Source organism: Sinocyclocheilus rhinocerous, unplaced genomic scaffold (assembly GCF_001515625.1).
Source record: "Sinocyclocheilus rhinocerous isolate Xijiao unplaced genomic scaffold, SAMN03320098_v1.1 scaffold3340, whole genome shotgun sequence".
In the NCBI taxonomy this organism is placed as follows: Eukaryota; Metazoa; Chordata; class Actinopteri; order Cypriniformes; family Cyprinidae; genus Sinocyclocheilus; species Sinocyclocheilus rhinocerous.
Genome location: NW_015645073.1, coordinates 360112 through 373696, shown reverse-complemented (window position 1 = coordinate 373696; position 13585 = coordinate 360112).

Sequence of the window (13585 nt, the reverse complement as noted above, 5' to 3'; positions counted from 1 at the left end):
AGCTGTGGTCATTTTGATTAGCTCAGCATGAAAAGAGCTTTTACTTGAGCATTTCAGTTTTTGGTAGTGCAACTGAAGCAAACAATCAGCTATGGGTGGCAAGGCACTGTCAAAAGATCTCCAGGATAAAGTTGTGGACAGGCACAATTCAGGAGATGGTTACAAAAAAAAATTCAAAGGTTTTATAAATGCAGATAGGCACAGTGAAGTCTATTAGTAAGAAGTGGGAGGTATTTGGTACAACACAGACCCTCTCTGGATCAGGACGTCGCTCCAAACTGGGTGAAAGAGCCAGGAGGAAACTGGTCAGAGAGGTGACCAAGAGGCCTACAGCAACTCTGAAAAAGCTGCAGGAATTTATGACAAAGAGTGGACATTGTGTGCATGTGACAATATCACAAATTCTCCACAAATGTGGCTTGTAGGGTTGCAAAAAAAAAAAGCCACTCCTCAAGAAAGGCCACATGCAGTCAGACTGAGCTTTGTCAGAACGCACCTTGAAGATTCTGAGACTAAAATTGAATTATTTGGCCTCAACACCAAACGACATGTCTGGGGGAAATCCAATACAGCTCACCATCCAAATAACAGCATTCCTCCAGTAAAGCATGGAGGTGGTGATATCCTGTTCTGGGGTGTTTCTCTGCAGCAGGGACTGGAGCACTTGTCAGGATAGAAGGAAACATGGATGGGGCAAAATACCATCAAATTCTTGACGAAAATCTGCTGCCCTCTGCCAGAAAGTTGTCAATGGGAAGAAGGTTTACCTTCCAACATGGCAATGACCCAAAGCACACAGCAAAACTGAGCACATAGTGGTAAATGAAAAAGGTGTATGTTCTTGCATGGCCTAGTCAGAGCCCAGACTTAAACCCCACTGAAAATCTGTGCAGTGGCTTGAAGGCTGCAGTCCACAAACACTCACCATCAAACTGAACTGAACTTGAGCAGTTCTGCAAAGAAGAGTGGGCAAATATCGCAAAGTTAGTAGAGACAAATCCCAACAGACTAAAGGCTGTAATTAAAGCAAAAGGTGATTCAACAAAATACACAAGCGGGTGATCCTTTTTCTAACTCAGTGATTCTGTTTTTTTTATTTTAATTATTTTTCTGAAATGTTGGTGTTATATCTTTCACTTGGATGTTATAAGTTGCACTGAGTAAATACAGCTGGATAAAACAAAAACTGTGTCCGTCTTCATTTCAGGCTGAAAAAGCAACAAAAATTTGATTATTTTAAAGGGGGATGATTCTTTTCTATACCCACTGTATGTATACTATATATAGAGAGAGAAAGAGGACATTTATTTAAATCAGTAAACAAATACACTACCATTCAAAAAATGTTGAAGTCTCGTATGCTCACCAAGGCTCAAAAATACATTAAAAACAGTGATATTGTGAAATATTATTACAATTTAAAATAACTGTTTTCTATTTGAATATGTTGTCAAATGTAATTTATTCCTGTGATCAAAGCTGAATTGTCAGCATCATTTCGCCAGTCTTCAGTGTCACATGATCTTTCAGAAATCATTCTAATATGCTGATTTGCTGCTAAAGAAACAATTCTTATTATTATCAATGTTGTTTTTCAGGATTCTTCAATGAAGAGAAATTTAAAAAGAACAGCATTTATTTGAAATAGGATTTTTTAAAATAATATTCTAAATGTCTTTACTGTCACTTCTGAATAAAAGTATTCATTTCTTTAAAAAAAGAATTTACTGACCCCAATCTTTTGAACTATAATCTATAGTAAACCTATAACTCTATAATTATCGCTAATGATGATATGATAACTAATTTATTTATTATTTTTGAACTGACATAAATAATACATTGTAAGGGTCAGCCAATAGTCCCTAATTAGAGAACAGTTTAATAAACATACTAAATAATGTTTTAATCAAAATGTGAAAAAATATTTTTTTACCTCAACATATAATCAATGGAAATTCCCACTATGATAGAAAAACAAACATCTGTTCCAGCAGCCTGCTGAATGTGTTGGTGTTTGAGCACCGTGTGTCAGTGAGCGCAAAGCTCTGACCTCATTAGTGCGTCGCTCCCGTGCCGAGTGAGGTTGCATGTCTGATCTTGGCATAGTAAACGGGCAGCAGAAGGGCAGACGGCTATTCTTTCACCCCTCCAGACTGGAACACACACACAATACTGTCTGGACAAAGAGACTTTTCCCTGAGACCTGTAGAGAGATTAGACGGCTATTTAAGACAGTACATTTGCATATTTGGCAGCCGTTTTTATCTAAAACTACTTGCATTCAAGGCACTTTTTTTGTTTGTTTATGCGTTCCCTGTAAATCAAATCTGTGACCTTGGTGTTGCTAACTTCCTCCTAATTCAAAGAATAGTTCAGCCAAAAATGAAAATTTGTTGAAAATGTACTCACCATCAGGCCATCCAAGATGTAGATGAGTGAAGTTTTTATCAGCTGTTTGGACTCTCATTCTGACGGCACCCATTCACTGCAGAGGATCCATTGGTGAGCAAGTGATGTGATGCTACATTTCTCAAAATCTGTTCTGATGAAGAACCAACTCATCTACATCTATGGCCTGGGGCTGGGGGTGACTTCAGAAAGTTAATTTTGGGGTGAACTATTCCTTTAAAAAAATGAAGTTGAAATTGGTTAAATTAATTTAATGAGATAAAGTAACAGGAAAACATGTTGCCATGACTTACTGATCTTATAATTTTTTATAGTTCAGCATGCATATGTATCTAACCATAACTTTAAAGTATAGTAAAAATGTATAGTGGAAAGTATATAAAGTATAGTGAAAAATGAAAATTGTGTCAACATGTACTCACCCTCATGCTGTTTTTTTTAAACCTGTTCCTGAACAACAGTCCATGAAAATCAATGGGGTCCAAAACAACATTAGACCCTTTTGACTTTTAAAATGTCACTGCTAGTGTAACTTTTCAAGTTCATGGAGAAATGGCTAAATGAAAATGCGTTCTCAACTTTGAAGAAGTGAGATGTTTATTTTTTTTTATATATAATTTTTCATTTTCTGTTGCGCCATGTATGTATATGTGCAATACGCTTTCAACATGTCCCAAGAGTTCGCGTCTGTGTTTGCGTACGTGCATAGAGAATGTTTCTGTCCTCTGATCAAATGAAACACTGAAAGGCAAGTGTTTGAAAGAGTGCATATGGTCTTATTTTTAGATACATACACTGTGCATCGATGAGTTTCACACAGGCGACATTAGTCTGTGTGCTACGGCAGTTGTTGGTGATCATTGTAAGGGGAAGAAAGGGAAACTCAAAGCTAAAGAAAGTAAATAAAATCTAATTAGTGGCAAAAACTCCTTTAGCAGTGGAATGAGCTGAGGGATCATGGGAAAAGCAGCACAAATGATCAAAAGAGTGGAATACATTCCTGTAATAAAGGGAGCCAACGCTGCTAAATATTAAAGGAAAACGTAACCCCCTTACCGTCACCTTCCCTGTCTCCACTCCCCAAGAGCATTTCTGACTTCTAACCGATAATCATAATGACGGAAGGGTCACCGTCTGTGTCACCGTGAGGAGGTGGAGGAATCTCTCATTAGACCGTTCTGCAAAACGGCCTCTTCACACGATCCTCTCCTGAGAATCTCGCCATTTAGACACTGAAAAAAATCTGTGGAATTAAATCAGATATTGGTGGGAGAGAACGGCGCCTTTCTAGAACCATCTTAAACTGGCAGGAGGTGCACGGTTTTGATATATCGTGTGCGGGTGTGCGCGCGTCATCGGTTTGGCCGGGATTTCAAAGAGGCGCTTTCAGCTGAAACGTCTGCTTGTTTTTGTTCATCAGATTTCTCAGATTGCACTGATTTTCAAAGTCTTAGAAGTTATAGAGCTGAGTACTCTAAATGTCTGTGGACTTCGGTGCGTTGACAGAAAAATGCTGCAGGGAGGCTTGACATCAAGGTATTACGAAGGACTGAACGGAACGGCAGCCAATGAAAACTCAGCCTGTCAGATTCAATAGGCAGAAAAGTATCTGACGGCTGGTCTGGTTGGCTAAGAATTTGACTAAATGGAGTCTGTTCGAGCTTGCCGCTAATGCAAACAGTTGCAACTAGTTCTGCTGCTAGATCATGCTTTGAGTCTATAACTGTGTGACAGCCATATACAGCCAAAAAATAAAAATGAAGGTTTGGGTCATTTTTTAAAATGTTTTTGAAATACGTCTGAAATAAGAAAAACAGTAATACAGTAAAAACTGTAATAAAATCAGACATACAGTAAAAACTGTAATATTGTGAAATATTATTACAATTTAACTTTTTACTATTTGAATATATTTAAAATATATATATTGAATATATTATAAAATGCTATTTATTCCTGTGATGCAAAGCTGAATTTTCATTGTATATACATTTGATAACTTATATATATTCTAGCGATATATGTTTTGTATATTTTTGAAAATATATTTTAAACATATATATATATATATATATATATATTCCATAAAAAGTTTAAATATAAATACATATATAAAAATTATTAATTAAATAATTAAATGTAGCCTATAAAATATAGTACTGAAATTTCAGATAATTCAGTGCTCACATATAAGCAAAATTTCTTGCCTAAACCACACTGCGACAACTCAAATGTCACCCATAGGCTGACAGAAACTACAAGCAGATGCGCCATGACATTTTTGCACTGTAATTGACTGAGTGAGAAATGCATGCTTTCCTTCTCAACATCATCATTCTCTCCACTCACACACTCTCCGCCAACACAGCTTTGGATTTGCCAGAAACAGTGAAGAAGGCTGACGCTGCATTGTGTTTGTGAGTCCTTTTCTTAATATAAACACTGATCCACTGACTAGTCGACTGCTTTTCTGGATGACTACTATAAATGAGCAGCAAGCAAGCCCAACTCTGGATGTACTTGTATAGATACAGGCTTAAACGCACAACAGATGGTAGCAATAAAAAATTTAATGCCGATTAAATGATCTAATGCACATATTCACATGGTCTGTGAATTGTGATTACGTTATTCTGCTAATTTACAGCACCTGCATAAGCGGTTGGCTTGGTGTCTAGGGGAATCGTTCAAAGTCATCTGCATAATTCGTTTGTGAGGCAGCTTAAAGCAGCAAGCCATTTGATAATGAGTTGACAAGCTAGTTTTAAACTTGTCAACAAAATTTAGAGTGATTATAATTTTTTGTGGGAAGTTGTTTACCCAGCTGGATGAAGGCCATGTTTAGCTGGCTGATATAGCTGGAAATGAAGATCTTTGTGATGCTGCAAATTAGAGAAATCTGCTCTCTGCTTTTGTCATATGCTATAACCTGCTGCTGTGAGGGTTGCCATGTGCAATAAATACTGTTTTAATACAATTAAGAATGAAACTTTTAAAGGAAACATGCCAAAGAAAACTGGATTTCCATTGCTCTTTTGAAATATAAGACGAACTCTGAGTTTTATACTGTACCAAACCTTAGCGTTGATCTGACATCAGAATCTAGTTCAGCTGCATGGTTGGTGTGAACGCGGTTTCAGTTCCATTGTTGAACAAATATATGTATTATAAATATGTATTAAACTTGGAAGAAAAATCTGTAAAATAACTACTCAGACATAATTTTGTGAGTCTGAGTTTCACTCAAGCTTTTGAGTCCATTTGACATCAGAATTCACTTCAGTTGGTTGGTGTGAAAGTGGTTTCAATTCCATTCTTGAAAAAATATATTAAATATATTATAACTATTTATTAAACTCGGAAGTAAAAATCTGTCAATTAACTATGACATAATTTAGTTTTGAGTCCATTTGACATCAGAATTCGCTTCAGTTGGTGTGAAAGCGATTTCAATTCCATTCTTGAACAAATATATTTAATATATTATAAATATGTATTAAACTTTGAAGAAAAATCTGTAAAATAACTACTCAGACATAATTTTGTGAGTCTGAGTTTCACTCAAGCTTTTGAGTCCATTTGACATCAGAATTCACTTCAGTTGGTTGGTGTGAAAGTGGTTTCAATTCCATTCTTGAAAAAATATATTTAATATATTATAACTATTTATTAAACTTGGAAGTAAAAATCTGTCAATTTACTATGACATCATTTTGTGACTGAGTTTTCCATTTGACATCAGAATTCGCTTCGGTTGGTGTAAAAGCGATTTCAATTCCATTCTTGAGCAAACATATTAAATATATTATTGCTATTTAATAAACTTTGGAAGAAAAATCCGTCAATTTACTACTCTGACATAATTTTGTGAGTCTGAGTTTCACTCAAGGTTTTGAGTCCATTTGACATCAGAATTCGCTTCGGTTGGTTGGTGGGAAAGTGGCTTGTATTCTTAAATCTGTCAAATTATTACTCTAACATAATGTTATGACTAGAGATTTGAAAATGACTGTCCGCCACAATTGTGCCACATATGAGGTGTTTAAAGAATGAGACTGACACAGCATATCCTTGTCTTCACATTACTTCATTAATATATCTTTGTTAAATTACTTTAATTATCCCTGTGTTTACTTTTTGCATAGTCACATTTATAACGTACTAGCAGACAGTTTTATGTCATGTTAACAGTAGTATTAAGTGCATGATTAGCTTCTAATGAAGCTGCCACAGAGTTCATCACTGCTTTGAAATCAAATTAATCATTGAATAAGTCAGTGAAATTACTAAAAAGAAGCTTTTTAAAAAAGGAATATATGCGTTTCTTTAAAAAGGTGGTTTGGAGAACGGTTCGTAGTTCACAGCTGGAGTGACAGCAATCCATCTTTCCCGCTGCCTGTCACACTTACTCCAGTATAATGCATTTCTCAGGGCTGCTTGTCTCTGAATAAATTGCCTTCAGTGAACTGTGGTGCTGTGGTTAACCAATATTTACAGAGGTCATTTACATATCGTCTTAAAGGTGCAGCAAAAACAGTCGGTTTAATTCTAAAATCAGAGAGAAGTTGAAAAACATTCCTTGCAAGAAACCTTGTATAGCATTACAAATGGATTTTGGGAGGACAGGCATAACTCTTGTAATATTTAACACTAAAGTGCTTCAACATTTCATTCTGTGGTTTATATGCATAACAAGGCTTCTGTGCCGCCTGACGGCTCATTCCATCTGGCTGTATCTCACATGTGGTCTGTGTCAGTCTATTTTTGACTCTCATCTTCCTTCTATAAGCTGTGATTGAAGATTCGACACATTCTCCTCTCAGCGAGATATGTATTTCTGCTCATTTATCTCCCAAAACGCAGTTATTTGCGTTAATATATGTCAGTGATAAAACGATCACTTGAATCAGTACTACATTTCTCGCTCTCGCTCTGCTTCTAATGTCGTCTGTGTCTATTTATCTCACAGTCTCATCTTCTAACCAAAGGCTCTGCTTAGTGGCTTTATTAAAAGACACACACATTATTTCTGTCTCTTTGAACCACACATACACGTATTTGCCTTTCGCATGGGTACCGAAATATACTTATGCCCACCGGTATATAAATAGCTATGTAAAAAAATCTAAGCTGGAATTCCCATAACGCAGCATTTTACTCAACAAACTCTATTCATGTCTCCCCTGAGCTCAGAGATGGGTTTATTTGTGAGTTTTAATTAGAAAAATTCCCTCTTAATCGGCTATTCAAAATTAAGCCCTCAAAAAAGGTTAGAAGAATGATTTAATTAGCAGGAAACATCAGCCAGTCCCTGCCAAAAAAAGCTGCCAATGTCTCGCCCATCTTGATTGTATTAGTTTGTGAATGTTGGTGCGTGTGTGGTCCAATCATGCAAACACATGCGTGTGTATGTTTTTCAAACGTCTGAGTGGAAATGTTTCCTCATCATTTTTAATTAAATACAAATCTTAACATGTCACAAATTTGCTTATTTGAGCTCAAAATAGTGGAAAATCTTACATATTTCTTCTTTTTTACATCATTACATACAACCTTCTTATTTATTTACAGGTTTAAGTGAAAATCCCAGATTTTTAGACTTTATGTATGCATGCATGTGTCTAGTCTGTCTAAAAGATCATGCATGTTTGATTTATTGATTACAATGACACAAGCTGCATGTAAACAGTGTTTTCATGAAACATGCATGCATTTTGACTGCATATATGTATGAGCGTGTGCATCTACCTGCACTGTGCATGTGAGCATGTGTGTTGTGTTATCCTTTTGGAGACTAGTAAACACTCTTGCTGCATTTACCTCATTTATCTCACTTGTGTCAAACTGTGTTTGTGGTCTTCGGATGTGTTTTAAAGGAACATAATTTTTAAGAACCAAACAAAGCTAAAAACAAAACACGGGCATATGTGTACGTTTGTGTAGACGTGTTTATTTTAAAGCACCATGGAATGGTTTGATGAATGATTTTAGTTTTCTAACAGACTGTAACATTTTAACAGCCTCAAAACTCTAAAGTTTTAGTCTTTAAAGGAGTAGTTCACCCAGAAAATGAGGCACATGCTCAGGCCATGTAATACACAAATTCATCATTTAAGACATTTTTAACTTCAAACCATTGCTTGCGACTAAAATATGAGTCCTCTGTCCAGTGAAGAAGTCACCTTGTCTGAATCAGGATGAGAAATATGCACTTATCGATTCAAGTCAAGACTTGATTTTATGGACTGTTATTTTATGGCTCGTTTCCACCAAGCGGTACGGTTCAGTACAGTACAGTACGGTATGCAATTATTTCCGTTTCCATTGTCAGTAGTTTTGAATGGTATCAAAGTAGCGAACCGTTACATACCACTTCCGGGACCCTTCCGTTGGGTTACCTAGCACAGTAGTCCGGTACCTAAAGGGTGGAGCTAGACTCTCTGCAGAACGTTGATTGGTTGACAGAGTATTGTCACTTGCTCGTGCTACAAGGGGAATGACAACAGAAGAGAAATGAAGCATCTACTTCACTCGTTCCACCATGCTGCTCGTGCGTGTTGGGCTTGTTTACATCAGAGTGTGCAAACACAAAAAATATAACAGTGTATTTTAGAATTTTATATTTTCACACACATACACACAGACAATGTCGCGCTTTCTTCTTCGTGCGAGAATGACGTTGATCTCTACTCTACGATCTCTACATACCCCAAGGGGTAAATGAGGCTTTAGGGTTAAGACAGATGGATCAATGGATTTGTTTCTTACAAACATGCAGCTTTCCATTTCATAAGACATTAATTGATGGATTGGAGTGGTGTGGATTACTTGTGGATTATTGTAGTGTTTTTATCAGCTGTTTGGACTCTCATTCTGACGGCACCCATTCAATGCAGAGGATCCATTGGTGAGCAAGTGATGTAATGCTAAATTTCTCCAAATCTGTTTGATGAAAAAACATCTTGGATGGCCTGAGTGTGAGCAAATTTTCTGCAAATTTGATCCCCTGGCCATTAAAATATAATACAGTAATTGAGACCAAGTCGGAAACTATCTTTATCCATGTGCGTGTGTGTGTGTCTCACCCTCAAAACTTGATTTAGTAGCAGAAGCCGGAAAGAGGAAAGAGACAGGAATAATGGCCTGATATCCGACTTCACCAATCGGATAAGAGACACCAATAGAGCTCAGTCCAATAGACTCCACTTCCTGAGATATAGGCCTAATCCAATCTCAAAGATCAAATGTCCTCTTCAAAACAGTACGATCCACACCACTAGACCAACTAAAGGAGGAAAGGATTATTTTTGGTTATTAAGCCCAGAAATCTGCTGGAGTCTCTGCCTAGCAAGTGAGGCTTACAAAAAATCATTAGTTTGAAAATCATAGACTGTGCCTTGGAGTTTTTATTTTAAAAACAGAGCAGCTTCAAGAATAGTTTCCCAAAATGAAAATTGTCATTATTTACTTACCCTCATCTTGTTCCAAACCTGTATGTTGTTGTTTATTCAGTTAAACTGTCTATCCATAGGACCTCAGATCTGTCAAACTCCCAGAAAACACTATAAAAGTAGTCTACACCAGCCGCTTTGTAACTTTGGGTGAAAGAGCTGTGTGTGGAAAAATATGACAATATAAATACAGATAAGTTCGTGAGTGGGTATAATTTGTATTTCTGACATGACGTACACCTGTGTCGCGCGCTTCTCACGTTAGAGGTTGGTGAGTTCGAAACACTCCTGCTTACCGAAGCTTCAAACCCGTTACGAATAATTTGTTTTGAATCAATGTTTCGGACCGCGTCTCAAACTGATCACGTCACGTGATTGCAGCAATCGAAGCGTTTATCATACTGTTTGGTTGATCTCAAGTGAATTATGATTTATTATTGTAGAACATTTTTATACAGTTATTAGTCCTGGTACACTAAATAAGTGCTGTTAATGAATAAAATATGAAATGTTATTTGCCTATTTGTCCTTAATGATGTTTACCGATAGATTTGTAGATTGTGTTTTAATAAAAGCACTTTTCAATATTGTACAAAATGTAGAACATTTTTTGCCGTGTTGTTATTGTATTTACACAGTTTTAACCAGTAGATGTCCTCCGCCTATGGCGTTTTGAGCACTTCGAAACCATTGAATCATTTTGTGAAGTAACTGTCCAAGTATCGAAAGTTTTTCCCATCACCGCCTCAGGCTGTCTGACTCAGGGAAAAAATAGCTTATGAATCGTTCAATAGTCTTACCAACTCAGACCTTTAAAGGGTTAGTTCACCCAAAAATTTTAATTCTGTCATTAATTACTCACCCTCGTGTTGTTCGAAACCCGGTGGTAGTTACCTTGCTGTCTATGGGATGGTCAGAGAGCCCTCAGATTTCATCAAAAATATCTTAAATTGTGTTTCGAAGATGAATGAAGGTCTTACGGGTTTGGAACAACACGGGGGTGAGTAATTAATGACAGAATTTTCATTTTTGGGTGAACTAACCCTTTAATTCAGTATGATTAATCCTTCTCTAAATTAACTCACCAAATCTGTCAGGGCGGCTTCAGAATCAACACATGACTCATGCATTAAAATGAGTCATTCATCATTAGCTCAATATAGTCAGTGTGCGCTTGCCTGCTGTGTCCAAATAAGCCAAAGCTTTTTTTTTTTCTTTGTTCATGGTTATCCTTATTTTATAGCTTACCACTAGATATGGCAATTAATGCAATGAAATTGATTAGAAGGCTCACTGACAATGAGAGTAAAATTGTAGCTTAGAGAACAAATGCGTTTTCACTAAAATGGTGGTGATGGGTCTTGAGAACGGCTGGAAACCTTGCATTGCATTGCATTGCATGCATTCTTCCACCGATGCCCTGTTGAATTTACAGCGCGAAACATACGTCCATTTACCAAAAAGAATGACACGGCCGGTGTAGTGATTCAGTTCGTTGATGTTCGATTCCAGAACTACTGACTCTTATGAGCCGTTTCTTTGGAGTGACTCAAAAACAAACACCACAAGTGATGATCGATTCCAGAACGAATGATTCTTATGAGCCTATTCTTTTGAGCGATTCATAAACAAACAGCACAATCAGTGTAGTTCAGTTTAGTTACTGAATGGTTGTTCATATGACAACTTGTTAGTGATGCACATTATGAGATTTGCCCGTAGTATTTTATAAATGTTAAAGTTTTTTTTTTTGTATTTAATAATAAATAACAATTTTAAAAACAGCAAATCTTTTCCAGTTATAAATTATAAAGCCAGGTTTTTTTTGTGCCATCTTGTACACACATTTAGCAAATAATAGTTTTACATTTATTTATTAATGAACTAGGAGTTTCACCAGTTCTGCCACATAACAAGCCAGTCATTTACCCGCGCCAACTAGTCGACTGCTTTTTTGGATGACTAGTCAACTACAGTAGTAAATATGAGCAGTCCATTTCTAAGCCCTGCTTCATCTTATAAAGATTTAGCTAACGCCGATCCTGCACTCTAGTTCTCTTCAATCAAGAATTCTAGCTAATGAGAGTCCCAAAGCACCAAACACACACAATCACCATAATCCACATTCTCTAACATGCATTGGCCACGTGTGTTACAGACATGCTCACACATGCACACTGAATAAATGTAAAAGAGACTGTTTAAAGAGCCATACTCGGTGTCTAGGGTTCTGTAGATGTCGGTTTAACTGCTGTATAGGGGATCATTGACGGTTCTGCATGAGTAACTGAAAATAACAATCATTCTCCACAAAAGCAATTACTGTTACAATGACTCTGCTCGGCTCGTCTCATTGGACCATTAGTGTAACGGTCTGTTACCGTAAGCTGTGATTGGTCAATGGGGCTTGAGTTTCATAGCTTAAATGAGAAAATGTCACAAACATTCTCAGTCAGTCACGCTTAAACTCTCAATATGTGTCTGTTTTCCAAACAGTCCAGCTTTACCAGTATAAGCAATTTTTAGTAGCAGTGTAGCAGGACAAATCTCTATATACAAGCCCGATGAGACAGGAATTTGACATTTTTGGGTTTGGTAGACACTTTTATCCAAAGTGACTTTCATTGCTTTCAATTTTATCAGTTCATATATTCGCTGGGAATGAAAGCCATGACTTGGTGTAGCTAATTTGCTATAATGATTCTCTCTCTAGTTGCATTGGGAAGGCCTAATCCTTTCAATGAATCATTTGGTTCAAATGATTGGTTTTTGTGAAACAGTTGGTTCAGTTTTTTAAAATGGCTGTTAATTATGAGTGTTTATTTTTGAAAGACTGGAGTAATGATGCTGAAAATTCTACTTTGCATCACAGGAATAAATTACATTTTAAAATGTATTACAATAGAAAACAGTTATTTTAAATTGTAAAAATATTTTTTCATCAAATAAATGCAGTCTTGCTTAGCAAAATATATAGACTATACAAACCTGCAGCCATAACCCAACCCTCAACCCTCAAATCCTCTATACTGACCATAAACTAAACCAAAGGAAGCAAGTTTCACTCAACAGAATAAAACAGTCCACCTTTCACCAGCATGTCTCTGCGATCTCTGTCCTCGCCACTAATGCAATTGTGGTATGAAACCCTGAGTCACAGTTCTGAACTTCAGTAGTTGTGTGTGTCTCTGAGGCCTGTATGTATAGATTGGCAGCCAGTCAAATCCAGAACAGCTCCAGAACGGTGTTAACATCAGGACTTCATCAGCGCTCGCCTCGTGCCGCGTGCCTCTGCTGAACGAGATAGATGTCTTAATAATAAAAACAGCAGCCTTCATAAATGGAAGAAATAAAATCAATAATAAACATAAAATAGCTGGGAAAACAATGCGCCTGGTTGCCATCAGAAAAAAAGTGCACTTTACTAAAATTATTGTTATTTCTTTTGCTCCGCCACTGCCTATGCTTCTGAACTTTCCGTGTGTATTTGCGTGTAATCGATGCTCTGCATCCATTAAATAGATGTTCATCTGCCTGTTGGTGGGGAATCGTAGATCTTGTGGTAATAAACATCATGTAGGCCGGTTGCTCTGACCTCTACATCACACCCTTTGTCCTTCAGACATGAGCAAGCATGTGCGCATACACACAAACACACACACACACACACACGTGCACACACACATACTTGTATTTGTGGTTTACGGGGACTCTATATGTTT